The following is a 23,312-nucleotide window of genomic DNA, read 5'->3' as shown; positions in this document are numbered from 1 at the left end:
AGTCGAAAAAATATGTTTGAGGAGAATTAGATATACTCATATGGGGTTTTATTTTTTTAAAATAAAAAAATAAAAAATTAAACTAATTTTTTTTTTCCATTTCCGTTAAAGGAAAAGGGTATATGTGAGTCATTTGTATATAAGTAGGGGTATATATGAACCACTTTCATAACGAGGGATATATCAGCTCTAAATGACAAAGTTGAGGGGTATATCAGACTCTTTTCCCAATATAATAGCTCTTAGGAAAGATTTTTATTTTTATTTTTATTTTTAACAAGTTGGAGTAGTTGAATCTATATGTTTAATGAGGGAAATTTGATGGTCCTTTCACTCTTTCCATTAATGGAAAATAATAGGACACTTACAAAGTGTCCAGTAAATGTACTTTCGTTTTCATTCTTAACTTTTCAATATCAATGATAGAAATTGTGTTGCTACATTTTACCTAACATGAAGAGTCGTTATTTGTATTTCTCAAAGATATTGTTTGTGGCAATACGAATTAAATTAATTAAAAGGATAATTAGCAACTACAATTTACAACAAATATTAATACTAATAATATGTCTAAAAGCTTCCTCAAGATATTGTCAAATTTTGTCTAGATTGTCTACGTTAAATGAGGGGTCAACGTACGTAATTAAGACAAATAGTGTGAATTATGATTAAACCTATTATATTTTTTTGGGTGTGCAAAAATATTAAAAGACATGTATGATATGGACTTGAGATAACACGTTATTGAGTTCAAAAAAATTTGATGAGCTTCATTGACCAATAGGTGTGTATTCTATGACTTGCCATTAGGTGTGTTTTTTGGTTTGAAAAATCCAAGTCAAACTAGGCTTTGGAATGGTAGGACATACACCAATAATTAATGAATCTCATCAAAAATAGGAGTATAATTAATCTATATTAATGAAAAAATTACTCCATCCGTCCATCTTTTCTTATCCACTATACAATTTTGGGATATCCAACAATAATTGTCCAGTTTATAAAATTAATAAATAACTTATCACGTTGTGTCTATTTTACCATTACTATTAAATAATGTTGATGTAATATACCATAAATATAATAAATTACAGTTAAAAATAAAATGACAAAAAAAATAAAAAATATTCGACATGAATATCTCACTCTCTTTAAAATTTAACAAGTAAAAAATAGACGTAAAAAGTAAATAAATCTTCATTTTCGATAAGTATCTTTCTTGTATGTGAATAATCACCCTTTTATTTAATTGCGTTTAATGTCCACTGATCAACAAACTCGATTTATCACCGCGTCCATTAATTATACTGGACACTCAATTCTTGATGTTTCCTTGTTTCACTTTACATTACTATGTTATTATTTGGAAAGTCAAATAATTTATTTTTACTATAATTTTCTCAAATACATTTTAAATATATTTAATGGTTAAATAACTTTGATTTATTCCACTTTTTATATAGTTACCTCCGCACTTCTTTTTCTTGGTTTTCATTTTACATGCCCTTTGCACACCATTACCACTTTAAATATATAGAATTCACACCGAAAATGATTTAGTTTGACCTTCATATTCAGAATCGATAACTTCATTACTTAAAAAAGTTAGTAAAAGGAAAAAAAGAAGATGAAAGAACTCATTATGAATATTATTCTTTAACCAATGAAATAGTACTACTCAGGGTCATATAAATTGTTCCCATAAATGACATTTGGTGTAAATGAGCTTCATTAAAAACGGTAAACTAAAAAATAATAATTTTTTAAAAACTAATAGTATATGTACACCGACAAAAGTGGCCTACATTTCTAGTTTGGCAATGGAATGATATAAATTGTACAAATTCCATATCCAGACTGCAAGTTGTGGAGTACAATTTTCTTGTTGAAGAAAAAAAAATAGAGTATAATTTTCAGTTTATTGTTGAAAGGACTCGAACCAAATTATTAAAATAATGCACACATAAGTTGTATCCTATCTTCATTTTTTTATTTATCGTTTTCCCACATTCATAGCAATTTATTATGTACAAATTACATTGACATTTTATGGTCATTTGTCCATTCAAAAGTATAAATAGATGATAATTACAAATTCAAGAATTGAAAAAATTAACCAAAAATAAGACCCAAAAATAGTTAGTCTTGTAGGTCGCTTACATTTTCTTTTTTTAGTTTTACAGTTTTATTTTTTTTATCAGAAATGATCATTTTTACTCGATATAAAAGATTATCTTCTTCTATTTATTTTGTGAATTACCAAGAAATATCATTTCTTCCCAAAAATTAGTAAAGACAAAACAAACCTTTGGCCTCTGGGCTGTTATAATATCCCCTTCTTTTTTTTTCAATTACTAGTGGCTCTTTAATTAGTATACTGTCCACAATTGTTTGTCAGGATAAGGTCATGCACATCCCTCAAGGAAAATTTAATATAATGTGTAAATTGACTAATATAACCCTACTTTATCAAGAATACCAAAAGTCTACATAACTTTTCAATTGAACTACACAATCATTAAGGGCAGAATTGGAAAAAAGTGACTAATTATTTCTTGATTGTTTAAATTGACAATTAATCTTGGACATCTATTTTTAGTATAGCTGCCAAACAATTGTGGACGGAGGGAGTAAGTTTTAAAATATTTTTAGGTAGCCCAAGATTAAAAAGATTAAGTTTAGAAATAGAATGATTAAAAGAGACATAATAATTTTTAAAAATAGTGGAAAGTCAACAGTGAACTTTCAAGTGGATTTTTTTTTGCCACTCTGTATCTTTGACTGTTGAGGGAACATTTTATTTTTATAACAATCAAATCTAAGAAATTTAAAAATATTATTAGTAGGGAGCAAGATGGACAACCTAAGTATGGGTTTTCTTGTTTTGTAGTGATTAACTTAAAGTTTTTACGCGTCATTTCTCTCCTAATTATTTGCTTCTTTCATATGCATTTGAACTAAAAAATTAACACTCAATTATAAATATAATAATATTAATTATGAAAATAAAATCTTATCGAAGGGATAAATCTAATTGGATTAGTAGTACTAGTCAAGTCATTAAATTTGAATTGATCAGTATATTATATAGTTTAAATTGTGACCTCTTAATTAGTCGACAAACTATTTCACATGTACTGTAGGATCATTTCTTAATCGACAACTAATTTGAAATTTCTATTTGACATGATGTACGTACCAAAATCTACATGACATAAAATGGTACATTGGGGCAACTCATGTGTTTTGGTTTCGTTATGTTATGTAACATCGAAATGTTTACGAGTTGATTTTGATCGGTTATTGATCGAAATTAAAATTAATTTTTACATTATTAAAATCAAACTAAATATTCCATACATTTATTGATATGGTTGTTATCAATTTCAATTTGGTTCAATTTAATCATATACAAAAATAAAAAAAAATGATTCATTCAAACAAGAGAAAAAAAAAAATAATTCATTTCAAAAAGGAAATGAATTATCTACGTGCCATTTTGCATCTTATAATTCATACTACCAGAACTTCAATTATGTCTGCTTATATTGTTAGCGAATCCAATATACTAATCAACATTAGTCAACAATGCATAAGCTACCGATATCACTACACAAATAAATGATGCATCATATCTTTGCTCCTTTTCATTAAAGTGTTACATTTTTCGCATAAAAAAATATTCTTAAAAATAATATAATATGTATATATAATTATAAAAAATATGTATAAAATATTCAATATTTTTTGAACAAAATCAAAACAAATCAAACATTATCTATTTTTTAAAATGTAAAATTAAAAAAAAATCAATTTATTTAATAATTTTTTTTTATTTTATTTAAATCTATATTTATCAAAGTCGTCGATACCCCTAGTAACAACATTAGAAAGCTAAGTCGAGTACTTTACAAATACTTACTTTACTATATATAGAAAAACAAGATGTATGTCCTCCTTTAATGCTAACATGGCCAAGTTGTAAAATAAGTAAAAGAAAAAGGAACAAATCAATGTTTTCTTTATAAATAAATAATATATTTCTGATATATTATTATTATTATTATATATGCATGAAAAAGGACAAAATTAGTTACGTAAAAGTCAGCCATGATAACATTAGAATCATCGAAAGAATTGCTTTAATTTGTACGCGGTTTTACATATGCTATTTTGTCATTTCAACTATTTTTATTTTTAATTTTTCCTCATAAGAACTATGTAAACTTGTCTATCTGTATAGCACTAAATAAGAATCTTGGATCAATTTGTGACTTTTTAAAATATCTAAAAATAAAATAAATAATAAACCCCATTTGTTTTAATGTGATGAAATTATGGATCAACCATATATATAATGATTGTGCATTGGACCTAACCCTTGAAGCATGTTGAAACAATAATTCAGAAAGAGACCTTTAATTTGTGCTTTGTCGGTCCTATGGCTTTACGATTTTGAATTGCCAATTTTCTACAATTCACACAGCCAAAAATTATCGAATCGAAAATTTCAATATCGCACGTATTATTATTATGCACATCCCTATTCCCTACAAACTGGGGTGGTGATAATTGTGGGTAGTAGCTTAGCTTGTGGTTAATGACAATAGTTGACGGTTATAGTAATAACTAATAGTGATGATGAAAGATATAGCAATAATTGATGATTATAATGGTGATTGACAGTGATGATGGTGATTAATATTATTATAAATAATAGATGTTATGACTAACTGTGAATTGTGATGTTTGATAATAATAGTTGTCTCTGGTGGTAACTGATAATAATGAATGACAACGGTGACAGTTAACAACAGTGGGTGGTGACAAACAATTAGTAACAAAGTAATTACAGATTAGTCATTGTGAAATATCATTGATCATTACAGAAATCCTGAACGGGTAACAAATAAATGGTTTTAAAATTTTATTATAAGCCTTAACCTTATATATCTATTCAAATCTATTAAATGAGTGTGACATAAAAAAGCTACTCAATAATAAAATATAAAATCATTAAGATTTAAATCTAAAAGTAATCATACATAATAATTGAAATTTGACGAAGCCTAAGTCTTTCTAAGGAAAGAAGTAGCTAAGTAGGTCTTTAAAAAAAAATCAAGAAGAGATAAAAAAGTTAGTTAATTAATAAAAAGGCCATGTGAATGGTATTATGAGAAGGTTGAATCAACATCTATTTTGTTAGCAATGTGCCAATAACATTTAAGCATTATATTATATAGTAGAAGGGATGGAGATTCATCAAGTGATTTTGACTCGCACAACACCCATTACCACTCACTACTCATTTTATTTATTTTTATTTAAAAATGAGACATATTCTTGACTTTCTCATTTGGCCAATTCGTTAAAGACACTAATTAATAAGCTCTATCTATTTAGGAATGTGATGTTTCTGGCAACATTTTAAATTTATCTAAAATTTAAACCTCGACGATTTTGGTTTTACGAAACATTTAAAGAAGAAAGGGTAGGTGGGGTGGAAGGGACGTTACGCTACATCTAGCCCTAAAAGTGTGTATACTATGTGAACTTGAGTTATGTTTTATAAAACTCTTTACTTTCCTCTCTCATTCCGATGTGAGATTCATTTAAAATGTCACATGCACCTCGATTATCCAACCTAGAAGTGTGTCAGTCCTATTCGACCCGTCCTCCGTTAGAGGATTCATACATTATTGTTAGTTTTTTTAGTTACGTACCGACCTTTAGAATTTGTTCCTTTCACTCCCACTTGGAGATTTAATCAATCAAGTTACCTTTGGTTGAAAGAAGAATAACAATTGAGCCATAAGCTACAAGTACATTTTAATGATGCTTGATTTTCTATTTCTATCAAATTTAATTTAATTAAGTTTATAGTTCATAGTCATACTGAAGTTTCTACTCCATAAAAAAAATATGAGAAGTAGAGAATTTATGGTAATTTGTGTACTTCAAGTTACGTTCATAGTTCAAACTTCAAAGCATACTTTATTGACAAACATTACTCATTTATATTTTAGGTTATGAATTAATGTATTCCCTAATTGATGAAGATTTCTAACAGGTTATGCCAGTTATTGAACCTTTTTTTTTCTTTCTTAAAACGAAAGAATTTTATTTATATATTAAGGTTTGACCATAGACGTAAAAAAAACTGATTTAAACGAAATAGTTTCACAAGTATTTTTATCGATAGCATACGTTACCAAAAAAAAGGAAATGCTTAAAAAATACAAGGATATACAATATGTCTACTTACTTCTTGTGAATTTTCATAACCATATAGTGCAAAAGTGAAATTAAAATCGTAAATGATTTTTTTTAGGGATATTTGAATCCTAACTTCATTCTTTTACGATATCATGACATGTAAGCTAAGGTCTTTGTATTTCAACAAATCCAAATAGCCATTACTAAAAGTTCAACTTCTATGTACTCATAGTATCAGATAATTTTTACAATACTATTACGGTCTCCCCCCCCCCCCCCCCCCACCTCATTCAAAAACAAAAAAGTTTGAAATATGTCTTGCAATTACTAGTGACAATTACATTTTAACATTCTTTATAAATACCGCTAAAGCTTGTAAAGACATTGGATTAAATGACTATTAATTATACTGGTAAAGTCTTTAACATTTTTTTTATTAATGTGCATATTTATTGCTGTAGGTTTTTTTTCTCTTTTAGTGTAATAGTGTACTAATCCTTAAATATTATTAGTACATGTAAGTTAAAATTCATATGATTGAGAAATATGTAATGTCTTTCATGAATGAAACGTAGACATGGAAATAAAGGCCCATTGTCCACCCTATCATAGCCTCAAGGTCTGTTGCATGTGCAGTGTTTAATTTACAAGGCAAATTGTTTTCTTAGTGACAAAGAAGCTTGTGTATGTGTAGGCATGGGGGTCCCTAAAGGGTCTTAATTCCTATCCTTTTTTTAGTCATAGAAAACAATAATTCAAGTATACTACCCATGTGGTTTCTTTCTTTTGCATCATATATATCATATGTGTGACGTCTAATTAATGTAATAGAAATTAATTTTATGTGTACATTGAATAATATGGGCATTAACAAGCATGAGATCTTGACACTTTCCTCAAGAAATTAAACATGGTAAGTGATTGTTACATTTACTCTTTCCTCAACCAAGGACATGAAATTGATGAATCAAAATCATTATTTTGTATCGAAGATAATATTCTAACTTGTCATATGAGGTCACCATGAAAATTAGCAAATAAGCATGTCAATTATCTTTAAAATGGATTGGTCTTTAACTTTTGCCCCTCATATTTTATGTTTTTACATTTTTCCCTTTAGCGACTTAAGTTCTGCCTAATGGGATATACGTTCTTTAAAAATTGAAGTCATGCAAGACATAACCGTCCTGCGAAAAAATATTTTTTTTTGAATGGGTGATAAGTTAAAAGACCAACAAAAAACAAGGGCATAAGTGTCAATGACCCAAAAATTAGATGTGTCAAATTGATGAGTTGACTTGATTTAAGTAGGCCAAAATTGGTTTGACTCACCCAAAAGTTACTTGGGTTGAAATAAGATGTACCAAATAGTTTAGGTTCTTTGTTTGTTCTTTTATATTGTTTAGTATCTAATAAAACTATATTTTTTTCTTTATTATAACTATATATAACATATTAAACTTAAACAATTGTCTTTTTGAAATATTTGACAAGATTTTTCATGAATTAATTTAAGGTGCATATCAACCCAAATTTTAAAAGAATTTGACTAAAATAAGTGAGATTATCGACCCACCCAAACTTAAACAGGATGGAGCAGTCATGTTTTCGTGAACTAATTTTGCCACCCATAAAAAAATGTTCATTTTATTCACACCTTTGGTAGAGCAGAGTGGGATCGATTAACTAATAGTCTTGTTTCCATGTGCTTTTTATTCTTCATGACCAACATTCAATGTGTTTAGTTTAGCCCACAATGGTAAGTAGTCTTTGTCACATGATCAAACGGGTCATTACGTCTTTCTTTAAGGGTGTCTTGAAAATGTTTTTCAATTTTTTCATATTTGGTTGGCTAAATATTATAGAAAGTATTTTTTTTAGGAAAATAAGTTCCTTCAAAATGAGAAAAATGTATTTCCTAATGAAATTGTACATATTGCTTCGTCTATTAGATAGTTAATTAGTTAACCAAATGAAATACGTCATCTGCTTTAATTATACACATCGACCTCAAGTAGAACAAGCCTTGAGTTTTAAAACTAATTGAGGCAAATATGTGTAATTAATTGAGATAACATATTTTATGTGGTTAACTTAACAATATGAACGACACCACACACAAAAATAGTTTCAAAATTATCTAGTTGAAACACTTTATTAGTAGTTGATTAAATGTTCAATTGGAACAATGCTTAATTTGGATAGCTAAATAAAATATTCTCATCCGGTATTCGGTACCTATATTGGTGCGTGAATAAATTCGAATTTACGTCGGAAACTGGGAAGCCGCCCCACATTTGGAGGAAAGCGCTCCCTAACAAAAGCTACTCTATACTTGGAAACTCAAACTCGAGATCTCTGTTTAAGAATGAAGAAATACTTACCACTCCACCACAATCTTTGTTGGTTGAATATTTGATTTAATAATGAATCAAACCAAACGAATCCTAGGTTTTGACTTTGAGCATATATTGTAAGATCCTAAATATACTAACTAATCAATTCACTTCTCTCGAAGTTGATGATTATAAACAGACATGGGAAGTAATAAGTACTCAAAATCATGGGAGTTTAAAATATGAAAAAACAGGCAAAACATTTAAGAATACACCAACCAATATCAGATGGAACTCATAAAGAAACACAAGTAATTATAATAGTTACCATATTTGGAAAATGCCTGATGTCAAGGCTAAGGATAATGGATGAATTGTAGTCTTGCTCATCATATGCATGCAAGTACGCACTTATATGGGTGGAAAAAGTTATTTAGACGGGGCCGAGCTAGAGTATATCTTACGAGTAAAGCAGGACTTAATAAGTTAAGATCAAAAAGTTGTATGTGTTTGAAGAAATCTATTAAAATATATATCAATTATTAATTTAGAATTCAGTAACTTAAAAAAACTAGAAATCAAAATTCATAAAGTTCAAATTATTTTTTCCTCCTTGAAATCGTAGTATATATTTAAATCTCTTGTACAATAAAAAGGCCGGTTGGATTCATAGAGTGGATGGAACAAAATTTTGTAGTTGTTGTAACAAAAGTTGAGGAGATTTAATTTATAGCCAATTACAAATGTTACTTTAGTTATAAGAGAAAAAATGGTCTTCTAGGATCACTTACAATTTTAAATAGAAGAGATCTTTTCAAATTCCTTATTATTTTAGATATGGATACTAATGATTTCTCTAACGAGAATGGAACATTCAGCAACAAAAAATAGCTCACGATAACACTCAACCATCCGCTCATCTGCAATAACAATATCGTCACCGATGAATTACAGATCTTCCGGCCCACTGAAAATGGGAAAAAAAAGCTTGATGGGGTGAGAGAGGCTCGAACTCTCGACCTCAGGATTACTCAGAAGCTATGAGACCTACGCGCTAGCCAACTGCGCCACCACCCCTTTGTGATATTAATTAATAATATTATGTACTTAACCGGAAAAGGAAGCTATATGTTATTCTGTGAGATGGAGTAGTTATAATTCATTCTTGAACTTTTTAACTACAGATTGCACTATCATTTTAAGTAGACATAATGTTTATGTTGTATATAATATTCACAATCTAGATTATTAAATCCACTTGATGAAAATAGTCAAGTTATATATGCAGCAGCCAGCAACTGAAACTTATCTTATCATTTCGAGGTAAACAAAGTTGTTAAAAGAATTTCATCCTAATGAACAACATTTATATGAGGATTAACATGTAACATAATAAGTATAATCCTTTCATATTTTACGTCTAGTTACTTTTTTTGGCCTTGATAGTACTCAACTAATCCTTTTCTTTGGAAGATTACCACACAGATTGCATATAATGTCTACATGGAAGTGGAAAATGATTTTACAACTTCATATTGTAGTAACCAACAGGGAATGAAAATTTTAGCTCAATCTGCTCTAATTAATGTCAAATTGCGATATTCATTGAGCGATCATTATACCATATAACTAGGATATATATATATATATATATATATATATATATTCAACAATTTTATGGTTCAATCAACTGTACAAATGTAGTAACTAATGTGAGAGACAATAGAGTATTTAGAAGTACAAATATGAAATTCTGAAGAAATACAAGTGAAGTTGATCCTTGTTGGCAAAGTTACGTTGTGACATCTTACTTGTTGTCCAATAAAGTAGATTTTACCCAAACACTACAAAAGTGCTTCAGAACAGAAATCATCAACTTATCAATTGAAAAGGTACAACACAAAGCCTTCTCAAACAGAAAATTAATGAGAACATCGATGGCAACACTACATCTAGCATTAAAAGTGTGTATACCATGTGAAACTTGAGTTATGTTTTACAAAACTCTTTACTTTCTTCTCTTATTCCGATGTGAGATTTTTCTAAAACGTCATATGCACCTCAGTTTACCAACCTAGAAGTCTGTTAGTCCTACTCGACCTGTCCTCCGTCAGATGTTTCATATATACATTATTGTTAGTTTTTTCAATTACCGACCTTTACTCCCACTTGATCTATTTAATCAATCAAGTTAAAATGTTCTATATAATGTTACGTTGCGTGTTCCGTTTGGCTGAAAGAAGAATAACAATTGAGCCATAAGCTACAAGTACATTTTAATGATGCTTGGTTTTCTGTTTCTGTTTAATTTAATTTAATTAAGTTTATATTTCATAGTCATACTGAAGTTTCTACTCCATAACTTTTTTTTCTTTTTGAGAAATTAAGAATTTATGGTAATTTGTGTACTTCAAAATTACGTTCATAGTTCAAACTTCAAAGCATACTTTATTGACAAACATTACTCATTTTATATTTTTGGTTATGAATATTATTCTCTAATTGATGAAGATTTTCAACAGATCCTGCTAGTCACTGAATTATTTTTTTTTCTTCTTAAAACGAAATAATTTTATTTATATATTAAGGTTCATCCATGGACGTACAAAAAAAGAATTGATCTAAACAAAAACAGTATTTCTATCGATGGCATAAGTTACAAAAAAAAAGGAAATGGTTAAACAATACAAAAATAAACAATCTGTCTACTTACTTCTCGTGTGGATTTCATAACCTTACTATGCAAACGTGAAATTGAAATTTATTACACCTAACGAAAAGAGATTAATAATTGAGAAGCATGCTTAGGTGATGAAATAATCGTTACTTTGTCGACTTGGAAAAGTGATTCATATCTTATACGAAGGCATTTTACCTAATAAGATCGGTACTTCGGGTCATATCTTATACGAAGGGATTTTACCTATAAGGTTGGTTCACCATGAATAAGCTTTCTGTCACGGCAAACCTGCTCATATGTAGTTCAGATTACTCTCATTTCTGACCCTCTTCTGCATTTATATATTTGGTTTATTTGATTAGCTGTAAGCGATGCTTCAAATGCAATTTTGGATAAATAAGCACTCTAGATTAAAATGGATTGTCTCGTCAAATCAGGTAATATGATCGATACAATCGTTTTGCTAGAAAAAAATGATAATTCCAACTAAATGAAATAGCGAAAAACTAACTTGATGCCCAACACTCAGTGGCGGAGCCAGGAATCTTATCGAGGGGTTCAAAAAAAAATTAATCACACTAATAATAGCCATAAATAAACGGGTCGGGTCAGATCATATATGAACGGATTGAATAACAAACGGGTTGACAAAAAAATCCTTAGTTCAAATAATTTCTTACAATTCCAACTTATCATAAGAAATAAATTTAAAGTACATAGCTATAAAATGATAATAAAGTAGCACAACTCATTCAAAAATTCTACAAGTTCTTCAATTCCTTTAGAATTGTCTCTGGCTCCTGAAAGTGCAAATGGAGAGCAAGCACAATTTTAACATTAGAAAGACTGACAATAAACACAAATCAAAGCAAAAACTCACAAAAAATCTTTTTGGCACATTGCACATATAGAATTTTGATTTTTTTAAAATAAAAAATAAAAAATACAAGAACTTACAGAGGTTGCCATCAATGGTCGAATCACAAATGGAGGATAGAATGAAATGATCTGCGGAGATCGGAGGACCACCGCGGCAGCGAGCAGCGACAGCAAGCAGGAGCAGGCATCAGGCGAGCAGCAAAACGAGAGGCAGTATTCTAGTTGAAAGAGAAGACTAGGAGGAAAAAATAGAATATTGAAATCCCTAGAAAAGAGAGGGCTTTTTATTTGTTGACTTTTCAATTAAAGATTTAAAATATAAAATTTTAGTCATTAATGAAACACCGTTCTATTTATTTTTAATAAAAACACTTAAAATTTAAGCCATCAAAAACGCTTCAAAATTAGAAAAAAAAGGTTGCTGCTCGCTAGATTCGAACCCGCGACCAAGCCCACAAAACGCGCTTTCTTGAACCCAGTTTACCATTGAGCTACTCCTTTGACGTATGTTCAGGGGGTTCAATTTTAAATATATACACGTAAACAGAAAAATCAATAGTGTAATTTTTTTATCGATGAACCCCCTCGGCACACTGTACAACCCCCCTGCCAGCACTGTATATCATTCTAGACAAGAAGACTCATCACTATCTTCCGAGCAGCTTCAAGAAGTTTGTTGCGCACAATGAAAGTGAGATTAAGCTTTTAATGTTGCATCAACATGAAACATAATAAGCATGATCCTTCCATTTTCTACGTCTAGTTACTTTTTTGGGACTTGATAGTACTCAACTAATCTTTTTCTATGGAAGATTACCACACATAGATTGCACATAAAGTGTCTACAGACTACACGGAAGAGGAAGATGAGTGTAGAGCGAGCAGTTCAACTTAACCAACATGCTTTCTAGGAGTAGCCAGGGAACTGAATGAGCATTTTAGCTCTTCATGCTCTAATTAGTGTCAAGCAGAGATATTCATTGAGCAACAATATGATCATTATGCAATGTAACTAGGATATATCTAACAGTTTTGTGGTTCAATGAACTGTTAACATACTTTTTGCACCTTTTTTTCACCAGACCGCAAGAACAAATTTAACGCCAAAAGGAATCGTTTGTAACCTCAACATCAACTAATATTCTCTACTTCATTTTTATTACAGACAATTTGTAAATGGGATGTGAATTAAGATCCTTCTAAACCTCACTTCTTGCTCTCCTCCCCAAAGTTGCTCCCCATGTACTAATTAGTCTAGTTCTCTCATCTGCCCCCTTTGAGGCTAGCAGTAGCATTAGCTTCCACTGTACCTTCTATCCGATCAGCAGGAGCATCAACTTCCACTTTGCCTTCTTTCCGATCAGCAGCATCATCAACTTCCACTTTGCCTTCTTTCCAATCAGCAGTAGCATCAAATTACACTTTGCCTTCTTTTCGATCAGCAGCAGCAGTATCAACTTCCACTTTGCCTTCTTTCCGATCAGCAGCAGTATCAACTTTCACTTTGCCTTCTTCCTGATTGTTGGAAATAAACCCGCAACAGAAATAATATTTGCGGTAATAAAAGCAATAAAAGCGGAACACAACAATACGGTTAATCAACAAGAATAAAAACAGCAATAATGACACCAAAATTTTACGTGGAAACCCTCCTGAATAAGGGAAAAATCACGTCCCGAGAGGAGAAACTAATATCACTATAGTAAGAATTTTACACTTGTAGGTCTGAGTAAAAACTCCAAAGACTACTACACACTCAACAGAAATAATCCTTTTTTAATTTTCCCACCTCATTACTATATTGCTCACACTCTCTATTTTTCCTCACAGACTATTTTTCTCTGTGATGCCTCACTCTTCTTTTCTCTCCTTTGTTTTTTTGGTGCATTTTAGAATGAAGAATGACCCTCCCTTTTATAGAGAACAAATGCAGTAGCCTCCAAATATGCTACAGAAGAAAAACAATTTTTTTTCTTCTTCACATGTTACCAACATTCGACTTTTGAGGAAAGCTGAAAAATAAATCAACACATGTATATCCAAATCTGTCAACCTTTGAAATTGTGAGAATTGTTCAAAGTTTGGCACATGGGGATGGACCCCATAATCTCCCCCTCCAGACCCATTCACCTGAAGGAGGTAGCTCTAAGTTTCTAGCTTGAGTGCATGCCGACAAGTTCTTTGCATAGCTCGAACTTGTCTCTTGATACCACCTTGGTCAGCATATCTGAAGGGTATTCACTAGTAGGGATCTTCATGACCTGTAAGATCCGTCCTTTATCTTTTCACGAATCCAGTGATATCTCACGTCGATATGCTTTGTCCTTGCATGATACATGGTGTTCTTGCTCAAGTCTATTGCACTTTGACTGTCACAATAGACGACATACTCCTTCTGATGCAATCCAAGTTCTTGAAGAAATCGTTTCAGCCATACTATCTCTTTGCCAGCTTCAGTAGCTGCAATATACTCTACCTCGATTGTAGAGAGTGCGACACACTTCTGCAACTTTAATTACCATGATATAGCTCCCCCTGAAAATGTAAACAAATATCTAGTAGTGGATTTTCTGTTATGAGGTCACCTGCCATATCAGCATCTGTATAGCCCTTCAAGATTGGATCAGATCCTTCAAAACACAAGCAATCTTTTGTGGTACCTCTTAGGTACCTGAGTATCCACTTAACTACCTCCCAGTGTTCTTTTCCAGGATTTTCAAGGAATATGCTAACAACACCAACTGCATGAGCAGTATCAGGTCTTGTACACACCATTGCATACATCAAACTCCCCACTGTTGAAGAATAAGGAACTTTTGTAGGACACATCTATTTGCTCAACTTCAGATGACTCGCAAGAGGCGTGCTAACATGTTTAACACTCTTCATGTTAAAGCGTTCCAGTACACGTTCAATGTACTTCTCTTGAGATATCCACAACTTTCTTTTTGTTTGTTCTCGAACAATTTTCATCCCTAGAATTTGTTGTGCTGGGCCCAAGTCCTTCATGTCAAATGACTTGGACAAATCTCTCTTCATCCTTGCAATCAACTCTTTGTCTTGTCCTACAATTAACATGTCATCCACATACAACAATAAAATAATAAAATTATTGTCAAAAAATCTTTTGAAGTATACAAATGGATCAAAATAGGTTTTTGTGTACGTTTGACTTTTCATGAAAGAGTCAAACTTTTTGTACCATTGCCTTGATGCCTGTTTCAACCCATAAAGACTCTTATTCAATTTGCACACCATGTGTTTCTTTCCAGATACTTCAAATCCCTCTGGTTGATCCATATAAATCTCCTCTTCCAAATCTCCATGAAGAAATGCAGTTTCCACGTCCAATTGCTCCACTTCAAGATCTAGGCTAGCTGCTAGGCTCAAAATAGTTCGAATAGAAGTCATTTTGACAACAGGTGAAAAGCTTTCATCAAAATCAATACCTTTCTTTTATTCGAAGCCTTTTACAACCAATCAAGCTTTGTACCTGACCAACTTGCCATTTCCATCTTTCTTGAGTTTAAAGACCCATTGCACTTAAGCGGTCTTTTGCCTTTTGGAAGTTCAACTAGCTGGTATGTGCCATTTTTCTGTAGAGATTCCATCTCTTCTTACATGGCTTTCATCCATTGACTCTTTTCTGGATGAGACAATATCTTTTTAAGACTTTCTGGCTCCCCTCCATCATTGATGAGGACATACTCTGAGGAAGGGTACTTGGATGACTCTACCCTTTGTCTTTCTAATCTCCTCAGAGGTTGAGATTGCTCTTCTTCTTCCGAGTACTCCACTTGCTCGGTATTATCACCAAGTTGTTCCCCCTGCTCAACAATCTCATTAGGTTGTTCTTCATGTTCAGTAACTTCATCGATCGTACTTTCTGCACTTATGGGATGGTTAGAAGTAAAAGGAATGGTAACAAGATTAGGGACTGTACCATTCTTTTTCTTGACCTTCTTAGATAGATCATCAACAATTCCAACTTCACTTTCTCGGAAAATTACATCTCTGCTTCTGATGACTTTCTTCTTTACAGGATCCCACAGTTTGTACCCAAACTCTTCTTCTCCATATCCGATGAATATGCAGGGAACTAATTTATCTTCTAGCTTGGTTCTCTGCTCCTTCAGTACATGTGCAAAAGCTTTGCAGCCAAACACCTTTAGATGTGAGTATGACACCTCCTTATTGGTCTAAACTCTCTCTAGAATGTCAAACTCCAATGAAACTGATGGACTACGATTGATAAGATAACATGCTGTCCGAACTACTTCACCCCAGAATGACTTAAGTAATTTAGCCATTCTGAGCATGTTTCTCACCTTCTCAACAATGATGCGATTCATTCTCTCAGCTACACCATTGTGTTGTGGGGTTGTAGGAACTGTCTTTTCATGTCTGATTCTATGGTTTGAACAATACTCTTCAAATTCTCTTGAAGTGTACGCACCTTCATTGTCAGTTCAGAGACGTTTTAGTTTCTGACCCGTCTCTCTTTCTACCAGAGCATGAAACTTTTGAAATACTTGAAACACCTGATCTTTAGTTTTCAAGATATAAACCTACAATTTTTGTGAAACATTGTCACGCCCCGAGCCTACACCCTCGACGTGGCTGGCATTCGGAGACCATTGTTGGCTCCAAGAAAACCCTTGGCCTGGCTACTTAACTCAGCGGAAGACTTAATTCAACACAATATAAGTTCATAAAACAACTTAACTGATCAAATCTGGCCAAAATGACAACTTATGTCTCAAAATAGAATATCTGTAAATACAAAGATGAGAGACTTTACCTTCCAATTTTACAACTGTCTATGTTGCAGTAGCGTTAATAATGAGTTGCTTGATCTCATCAGTGCAATAATTATCCCACCAATGTTTCAACATTCCTGTGAAACCTACAATGATCATATTAGCAGCATCTCTGTCTGCTGACCCACACATTTTATATGCAGTAATAGCAACACCCATTTCATGGAGTTTATTGTAAACTTGATGCTCGGCCAGGCCATCAATATTCTATTCAGTGATGTTTCTTTCTTCGTAAGAGGAAGTGGATAAAAAGGCATTTTCCTCATACTGTAAGTCTGGAAAAGATGGTTTATTATGGTAGTTTTTCATATTGTGAAAACGACTACTGGCAAGCTTTTGGAGAAGATTGGATTTCTCTTAGGCTTTGGAATTGGGTTCTTCTTGGAGGGTAGAAACCTTTTTTGATGTTTTATCCTCCTTTACAGAGATGTTGAAGTTGTTGAGTTGTGCATTGATTTTCTCAATGATGTTTCCGGTTACTTCAAAAGTATCAGAAAGCTTTGGGAACTTTTCTTTGGAAAATCCAGGGATTTTGAATCCTGGATAGGTTTCTATACTATGGTTGGAAGAGGTAGAAGTCGGGGTTGGTCTTCCACTGAAGCTAGGTTTAGTATCTTCTATTTGTCTAGAGATAATATGAAGAATTTGGTTGGAGTAATTGTTTTGTTCAACTACCCGGTCAATGTTTGCAGATGTGAGTATTCCACCTGTCTTATCACTTTTCTCTTTAAAGGGAGAAACTTTGATTACTGTACCTGCAATAGGAATGTTAATTCCTTCTAGAGGAGGGGTGATAGATTCAACAACTTTATTAGAAGCAGTGTACCATTTGTTAATGATAACTTGTAATGACTCAGTACAATTTTCAATCATACCAGTCATTTCAAACCATTTGAAGAATTCAATTTCACAACCAATTCTTCTCATGTCCTTTATCCATAAATCTCTAAAGGATTCTCTTTGCTTAAGAGTATAAGAAGAAACATACCATTTTCTCTTTACTTGATTGTCAGGATGAGTCCATTGTTCTTGCAGGATGTCTGGGTTGGGTTCAAAGGTTTTATTTACCTTGAGCATTCCTAACCAAGATGGCTTTTCCTTAGGAGGTTCCATCTCACTTGCAGTAGGACTACCTGGAATATCTTGGTAAAATACTTTGGGTACATTACCTGAAAAGTCTACTCCTGTGACTTTACCTTTAATGTTGTCAGCAACAGAAATAATCTCATCATCATCTGCTTCTGCTTCCTTCGGGGTTTTTGAAGAAGAAGGTGGTTTGGGAACGGGTCTTGAGGTACACGAAGTAGAAGGGGACCAGGACGACCTTCGATTCGAAGAAGATCTTCTTGTCGGATTGTCTAAGAATTTGAGTTCTATTGACCCTTGTGGAAACTGAATAACTCTTTCGATCTGTGATCGCTCAGAGTGTGAAGCAAAGGGTTGAGTTATGTTTTCAAAACGCCAATCATTACTGGAGAGTATATCTTTCCATTGTAAAGTTCAAGGAACAAAGATGGAACTATGTTCATGGTTGGCTTCCATAAGCATAGTCTCACCTCTTATACTCGTATGACGAGCCTTAGGAGCAAGGTGAGTTTTCATGAGACGATAATAAACTCGGTAAATAATAGCTATTTCACGAGTATTGATTTTGTTGTTCAAGTTTTTGGTTTTGACATTGAGGGTCAAGGAATCCATGACATTAGGATCATTAATGTCAACTGAGAAGTTAGGATAACAATTAAAGTAAACTGGTCCATCAGCAAGATTACTCAGAAAACTCCTAACATAGAGTCATCAAAATTCAAAAACCTGCCATCTCTAAGGATGACACAAATAGGAATATCAAGACCTTTTCTAAAGAGAGGCTTAACTGCAACTTGCACTAAACCAATATGCAAATAATTGTAATCAGATTTATAATGATTTATATCATTATCTTTAAGGAAACGAATAATTTCTAAAGAATTATTAATGGCAATAGTAGACTCACAAGTCTTAATATTACGACGAGTAAGATAACTAAAATTACCTAAGTGGTAAATCTTTTTAATATGTTCTTCTGGTATGCTCCAGTTTTATAAATCATTTTCTAATTTAGCAATCTTTGTAGATTGCGAAGATAAGTTTATACTATTCAAAATATTTTGGTTATTTTCCATATGATTAAAAATACTGTCTAATGGACTTATAGAACAAAATGTATTCTAATAAGTATAGAAATAATAAAAGACATGGCTGCAAGTATATAAGGAATATTAAAATACATATCAAAGATCCAAATAGAGTTTCTAAGGGAGGTTCTCTTGGTTTTACAATAGTTCTTTTCCTACAGTCATCTTAGCTACGGGACCACCATCAAACATGTCTAAATGCCCTCCTAGCTACAACGACCTTACAGAATATGGCTGACCAACGTATGTTTCGGATATTAATCGGATACCTCATACACTTAGGAAAGAACGAATACCTCACACCAATTATAGAAACAATATATAGGAATATGATAAATATAAAAATAGACAATACATATACGAACAGTATGCCTAAAATTATTAAAATACAACATTAAAATAATTTTGCCATGCCTTAGACAGTATATGTAATTAGCTGCTCATAATACTAAATACGTATACTCTTAACAAAAATCCAATATCAATAATGATCATTTAGTTGAACCTTTTGTTACCAATACAGGTAATGACACTTCTACTTCTGCAGCACCAGGAGTAATGGTAATTTCTTCTATTAGACCTCAGAGTCATCATATACCTGTAAAAATAGTCGTTAGTAAACATTTTGTGATTAACAAAATTGCTTTGCTTGACAGTGGTGCAGATAGGAATTGCATTGTAAAAGGTATTGTTCCAACCAAGTATTTACAAAAAAGTACTTCAAAATTATACTCCGCTACAGGAGAACCTTTGAAAATAAATTATAAGCTTTCTAACGCTCATATTTGCAATAATAGCATTTGTCTAACAAATGATTTTGTTATTACTGAACATATCAATGAAGATATCATTCTTGGAATACCTTTTATCACTCAGATAAAACCTTATTTTACTAACCTTGATGGTATTAGTACTACTATTCTTGGAAAAGATTTACATTTGCCTTTTGTTAAAACCCTTTCACATGATGAAAGTAATTTTGTAAGAGAAAACACTGTTTTCAGAATTAATAACCTTTCACAACATATCACCTTTTTAAAGGATGAAATTCGTGTTAAGAGAATCGAACAGATTTAAAAAACCCCGGAGATAGTTACTAAGATAGCTAATCTTCAAGAAAAATTAGAAAAAGAAATATGTTTTGATTTTCCTAATGCTTTTGGGAACGTAAAAAACATATTGTTGATTTACCATACATTGAAGGATTTAATGAATAAACTATTTCCACTAAGGTGAGACCTATTCAGACAATGGACTTTTTGGTGATCTGGAATTCTGACCTCATTTTCGCCAAATTTTTCGTGGACGTCCATTAAGACCTTAGTTATGGAGCCAGTTGGCCCTCACGGCCAAAACGTCCCATTTTCAAGGTCCAACGGTCTCCGGATTAGGTAAACCCCCCATTTTGCCAATTTTCGTGTTCTAAAGTCCATGGATTTTATGGTGATCTGGAATTTCGACCTCATTTTTGACAACCTTTTTCGTACACATCCGTTAAGACCTTAGCTATGGAGCCAAAACGTCCCATTTTCAAAGTCAAACGGTCCCCGGAACAGGTAAACCCCCTATTTTGAAAATTTTTTAGTGTTATAGTCCATGGACTTTTTGGTGATCTGGAATTCCGACCTCATTTTTGCCAAATTTTTTCGTGGACGTCCGTTTAGACCTTTGCTATGGAGCCAAAAGGCCCTCAAGGCCAAAATGTCCCATTTTGAAGGTCAAACGAACACCAGAGCAGGTAAACCCCCTATTTTGCCGATTTTCGTGTACTATACTCCATGCACATTTTGGTGATCTGGAATTACGACCTCATTTTTACCAAAAATTTTTTTACTTCCGTTAAGACCTTAGGTATGGATCCAGTTGGCCCTCACCGCCAAAATGACCCATTTTCAAAGTCAAACGATGACCAATCAGCTAAACCCCCCATTTTGCCAATTTTCGTGTGTTATAGTGCATGGACTTTTTGGTGATCTGGAATTTCGATCTCATTTTTGCAAAAAATTTCGTGGACGTCCGTTAAAACCTTAGCTACGGAGCCAGTTGGCCCTCATGGCCAAAATGTCCCATTTTCAAGGTCAAACGATCCCCGAATTAGGTAAACCCCCTATTTTGTGAATTTTCGTGTGTTATAGTCTATGGACTTTTTGGTGATCTGGAATTTCGAGCTCATTTTTGCCAAATTTTTTTGTGGACGTCTGTTAAGACCTTAGATATGGAGCAAATTGGACCTCATGGCCAAAACGTCCCATTTTCAAAGTTAAACGGGCCTCGGAGCAGGTAAACCCCCCATTTTGCCAATTTTCGTGTGCTATAGTCCATAGACTTTTTAATGAACTGGAATTCGGACCTCATTTTTGCCAAACTTTTTCGTGGACATCCGTTTAGACCTTAGCTATAGAGCCAATTGGCCCTCAAGGCCAAAACGTCCCATTTTGAAGGTCAAACGAACACCAGAGCAGGTAAACCCCCCATTTTGCCAATTTTCGTGTGCTATAGTCCATGTACTTTTTGGTGATTTGGAATTCAGACATCATTTTTGCCAAAAAAAATTTGGACGTCCATTAAGACCTTAGGTATGGAGCCAGTTGGCCCTCACGGCCAAAACGTCCCATTTTCAAGGTCAAACGGTCCCCAATCAGGTAAACCCCCCTATTTTCTCAATTTTCGTATGCTATAGTCCATGGACCTTTTGGTCATCTGAAATTTTGACCTCATTTTTGCCAAATTTTTCTTGGACGTCCGTTAAGACCTTAGCTATGGAGCCAGTTGGCCTTCACGGCCAAAATGTCCCATTTTCAAGGTGAAACAGTCCACGGATTAGGTAAACCCCCCATTTTGCCGATTTTCGTGTTCTAAAGTCCAAGGACTTTTTGGTTATCTGGAATTTCGAGCTTATTTTTGCCAAATTTTTTGTGGACATCCGATAAGACTTTAGTTATGGATTCAGTTAACCCTCACGGACAAAACATCCCATTTTCTAGGTCAAACGACCCCCAGAGCAGGTAAACCCCCCATTTTGCCAATTTTCGGTTGCTATAGTCCATGGACATTTTGGTGATCTGGAATTCCGCGCTCATTCTTGCCAAAAATTTTCGTGGACGTCCGTTAAGATCTAACATGTGGAGCCAATTGGCCCTCACGACCAAAATATCCCATTTTCAAGGTCAAACAGTCCCCGGATCAGGGAAACCCCCCATTTTGCCGATTTTCATGTTCTAAAGTCCATGCACTTTTTGGTTATCTGGAATTCCGAGCTCATTTTTGCCAAATTTTTTTGTAGACGTCCGTTAAGTCCTTAGCTATGGAGCCAATAGGACCTCACGACCAAAACGTCCCAGTTTCAGAGTCAAACGGGCCCCGGAGAAGGTAAATCCCCCATTTAGCCAATTTCGTATGCTATAGTCCATGGACTTTTTGGTGATCTGGAATTCCGACCTAATTTTTGCCAAATATTTTCGTGGACGTTAGTTCAGACCTTAGCTATGGATCCAATTGGCCCTCAAGGCCAAAACATCCCTGTTTGAAGGTCAAACGAACACCAGAGCAGGTAAACCCCCCATTTTGCCGATTTTCGTATGGTATAGTCCATGGACTTTTTGGTGATCTGGAATTCCGACCTCATTTTTGCCAAAAAAATTTTGGACGTCCGTTAAGACCTTAGGTATGGAGCCAGTTGGCCCTCACCGCCAAAACATCCCATTTTCAAGGTCAAACAGTCCCCAATCAGGTAAACCACCCATTTTACCAATTTTCGTGTGCTATAGTCCATGGACTTTTAGGTGAACTGGAATTTTGACCTCTTTTTTGCAAATTTTTCTATGGACGTCCGTTTAGACCTTAGCTTTGGAGCCAATTGGCACTCAATGCCAAAACGTCCCATTTTGAAGGTTAAACGGTCCCCGGATCAGGTAAACCCCCAATTTTACCGATTTTTGTATTGTAAAGTCCATGAACTTTTTGGTGATGTCGAATTTCGAGCTCATTTTTGACAAAAATTTTCGTGGACGTCCGTTAAGACCTTAGCTATGGATTCAATTAGCCCTCACGGCCAAAACATCCCATTTTCAAGATCAAACAAGCCCCGGAGCAGGTAAACCCTCAATTTTGCCAATTTTCGTATGCTATAGTCTATGAACTTTTTCGTAATCTGGAATTCTGAGCTTATTTTTGCCAAAATTTGTCATGGATGTCCGTTTACACCCTA

The 23,312-nt window shown here is 33.3% G+C and overlaps 1 protein-coding gene and 1 non-coding gene across 2 annotated transcripts in view; both read right to left on the bottom strand.

Moving 5' to 3' along the window:
* LOC125814193 (14-3-3 protein 7) overlaps positions 1–23,312 on the bottom strand; it is a 330,997-nt gene that overhangs the window by 80,789 nt on the left and 226,896 nt on the right. The window lies entirely within an intron of this gene.
* Positions 9,545–9,629, bottom strand: TRNAM-CAU (transfer RNA methionine (anticodon CAU)). The gene is given in 2 exon segments: positions 9,545–9,580; positions 9,592–9,629. It is a non-coding gene; the product is annotated as a tRNA-Met (tRNA).

Source organism: Solanum verrucosum, unplaced genomic scaffold (genome assembly GCF_900185275.1).
Source record: "Solanum verrucosum unplaced genomic scaffold, falcon-dt-bn FXZP01000230.1, whole genome shotgun sequence".
Taxonomy (NCBI): domain Eukaryota; kingdom Viridiplantae; phylum Streptophyta; class Magnoliopsida; order Solanales; family Solanaceae; genus Solanum; species Solanum verrucosum.
The sequence above is the reverse complement of the archived record's forward strand: the minus strand, read 5'-3'. Positions and strand labels throughout refer to the sequence as shown.